Source organism: Salvia miltiorrhiza, chromosome 3 (assembly GCF_028751815.1).
Source record: "Salvia miltiorrhiza cultivar Shanhuang (shh) chromosome 3, IMPLAD_Smil_shh, whole genome shotgun sequence".
NCBI lineage: Eukaryota > Viridiplantae > Streptophyta > Magnoliopsida > Lamiales > Lamiaceae > Salvia > Salvia miltiorrhiza.
In genome coordinates this window covers 27,975,858-27,979,584 of record NC_080389.1, presented here as the reverse complement: position 1 = coordinate 27,979,584, position 3,727 = coordinate 27,975,858, and the positions used below count along the sequence as shown (strand labels likewise).

Below are 3,727 nucleotides of genomic sequence, written 5' to 3'. Positions count from 1 at the left end.
AATATGTGCATGATTCTTCACTGAGTATATTTTTAATATTCTCATCCCTTATCTTTTCAGTTTTGCAGTTTTGGAGTCAAGGTGGCCATGGAAGTCGAGAATGACTAAGAGATTTAGTTTTCCCATAGAATTTAAGTTGAACTTGTTAAGTTTTAGTTTATCGTTCTTATTTTATGTTACTACTTTAGTATTGACAAATTGATTTTTAAATTAGTTTAAATTATGAAAGTCAAGAAATTTTATTTTTTTAACTATTAGTCCTTCAAGTTTTTAGTTTGAAAAGTTTATGAAAATTGGGGTGTTACATAGTGGTATCAGAGCGGGTCTACGTTCCTGTAGACTCGTGCTTTAAAAAAAATGTTTTGCTTTTAAAAAGGTTTAAGTAAGCTTAAAAGATTAAATAAGCCTAGTCATTCGAAACTCATGTGCTGCATCGACTCCAAGGTATGTGTTTTAATTGTTCAAGTATATGACCGTTATATGTTTTAGCTAGATTACATGTAATACATGATATTTTTTTTTTATGATGCTTTTATGTTCTAGTACTATTATGTTTAGCTTCGTTAGAAATAGGTGTAATTGTGAATTGTTTAGATGGCACGAATGAGGTATGATTAGAAATTTCGAGGACAAAAATTATTTTAAGCGGGGTAGGTTGTAACATCCCGATAATTTAAATTTATTTTATAAGTTTAATTAATAGTATTTTCTTGTATAACTTTTTTTTAAATAATTACATGATACATACAGATATGCACCATTAATTTTAGCTAGACTATTATTATTATTATTAGTATTATTTTTTTTGTTTCCTATTAGAACTATAACTCTTTAAAAGACTAGTATAAATATGAAATCAATTTACAAACCCTAAAGGAGACATAGAAACTCGAAGTCAACAGTAAATTTTAGTCGGGTTTTGGAGAGCTGTGGGGCGCAGGAAACGTGAGGAGCTGGAGTCAGATTTTCGCAGGAAATCAAGTTCCGGCAGTTTCGGGAGAACGGCCATAACTTCCTCCACAGAACTCCGATTCAGGCGAAACAGGCGGCCACGAAAAGCTCTCTCGAAGGCGAAGAAGTCGTATTTCTAGGAAAAATACGATTTGAGGACGTTTGAGGCTTCAAACGAAGGCTTGAAGCTGACTGGTCTGTTCAGCTGCGAGTTTGACGAAAACTTTAGAAATTTCAAGAGTTCATATAGGGATGCGTTGGTAGAAATCATCAAAGGGAGTTATCAATTTCAAGAATTAGGTGAGGGATTATATGCTTGTGGTTATATTCATATATGTTTTTATATGCTCTTATTTCATGTTTGATTATGCTTGCTCAGTTACATGTCTAGATACATGTTCAGAATATCATGTTCAAGTACATGATCAGAACACAGAATATCATGTTCAAGTACATGATCAGAAACGCAGAATATCATGTTCAAGTACATGATCAGAACGCAGAATATCATGTTCAAGTACATGATCAGAAACGCAGAATATCATGTTCAAGTACATGATCAGAACGCAGAATATCATGTTCAAGTACATGATCAGAACGCAGAATATCATGTTCAAGTACATGATCAGAAAATTTAGAAACACTCAGAATTCAGTATATGTGTATGACAATGTGAATTATTTGCATGTTTAAGCGTATGTGAATATGTGCATGATTCTTCACTGAGTATATTTTTAATATGCTCATCCCTTATCTTTTCAGTTTTGCAGTTTTGGAGTCGAGGTGGCCATGGAAGTCGAGAATGACTAAGAGATTTAGTTTTCCCATAGAATTTAAGTTGAACTTGTTAAGTTTTAGTTTATCGTTCTTATTTTATGTTACTACTTTAGTATTGACAAATTGATTTTTAAATTAGTTTAAATTATGAAAGTCAAGAAATTTTATTTTTTTAACTATTAGTCCTTCAAGTTTTTAGTTTGAAAAGTTTATGAAAATTGGGGTGTTACATAGTGGTATCAGAGCGGGTCTACGTTCCTGTAGACTCGTGCTTTAAAAAAAATGTTTTGCTTTTAAAAAGGTTTAAGTAAGCTTAAAAGATTAAATAAGCCTAGTCATTCGAAACTCATGTGCTGCATCGACTCCAAGGTATGTGTTTTAATTGTTCAAGTATATGACCGTTATATGTTTTAGCTAGATTACATGTAATACATGATATTTTTTTTTATGATGCTTTTATGTTCTAGTACTATTATGTTTAGCTTCGTTAGAAATAGGTGTAATTGTGAATTGTTTAGATGGCACGAATGAGGTATGATTAGAAATTTCGAGGACAAAAATTATTTTAAGCGGGGTAGGTTGTAACATCCCGATAATTTAAATTTATTTTATAAGTTTAATTAATAGTATTTTCTTGTATAACTTTTTTTTAAATAATTACATGATACATACAGATATGCACCATTAATTTTAGCTAGACTATTATTATTATTATTAGTATTATTTTTTTTGTTTCCTATTAGAACTATAACTCTTTAAAAGACTAGTATAAATATGAAATCAATTTACAAACCCTAAAGGAGACATAGAAACTCGAAGTCAACAGTAAATTTTAGTCGGGTTTTGGAGAGCTGTGGGGCGCAGGAAACGTGAGGAGCTGGAGTCAGATTTTCGCAGGAAATCAAGTTCCGGCAGTTTCGGGATAACGGCCATAACTTCCTCCACAGAACTCCGATTAAGACGAAACAGGCGGCCACGAAAAGCTCTCTCGAAGGCGAAGAAGTCGTATTTCTAGGAAAAATACGATTTGAGGACGTTTGAGGCTTCAAACGAAGGCTTGAAGCTGACTGGTCTGTTCAGCTGCGAGTTTGACGAAAACTTTAGAAATTTCAAGAGTTCATATAGGGATGCGTTGGTAGAAATCATCAAAGGGAGTTATCAATTTCAAGAATTAGGTGAGGGATTATATGCTTGTGGTTATATTCATATATGTTTTTATATGCTCTTATTTCATGTTTGATTATGCTTGCTCAGTTACATGTCTAGATACATGTTCAGAATATCATGTTCAAGTACATGATCAGAACACAGAATATCATGTTCAAGTACATGATCAGAAACGCAGAATATCATGTTCAAGTACATGATCAGAACGCAGAATATCATGTTCAAGTACATGATCAGAAACGCAGAATATCATGTTCAAGTACATGATCAGAACGCAGAATATCATGTTCAAGTACATGATCAGAACGCAGAATATCATGTTCAAGTACATGATCAGAAAATTTAGAAACACTCAGAATTCAGTATATGTGTATGACAATGTGAATTATTTGCATGTTTAAGCGTATGTGAATATGTGCATGATTCTTCACTGAGTATATTTTTAATATGCTCATCCCTTATCTTTTCAGTTTTGCAGTTTTGGAGTCGAGGTGGCCATGGAAGTCGAGAATGACTAAGAGATTTAGTTTTCCCATAGAATTTAAGTTGAACTTGTTAAGTTTTAGTTTATCGTTCTTATTTTATGTTACTACTTTAGTATTGACAAATTGATTTTTAAATTAGTTTAAATTATGAAAGTCAAGAAATTTTATTTTTTTAACTATTAGTCCTTCAAGTTTTTAGTTTGAAAAGTTTATGAAAATTGGGGTGTTACACAACCACCTCCAGGAACTGTAACCATGTGATATCTAATATATTCTCATAACCAAAGTTTTGAAACCACTGTAAGGTTTTTCCCTCAAAGTTATGAACAGCTAGTTGAATCATATTT

General features: G+C 32.2%; 1 long non-coding RNA gene across 1 annotated transcript; it reads left to right on the top strand.

The window, feature by feature from the left end:
- Positions 1–334: 334 nt before the first annotated feature.
- LOC131014003 (uncharacterized) lies at positions 335–1,898 on the top strand. Its single transcript, XR_009097938.1, has 2 exons — positions 335–1,251; positions 1,714–1,898. It is a non-coding gene; the product is annotated as an uncharacterized LOC131014003 (long non-coding RNA).
- The last annotated feature ends 1,829 nt before the right edge of the window (positions 1,899–3,727 follow it).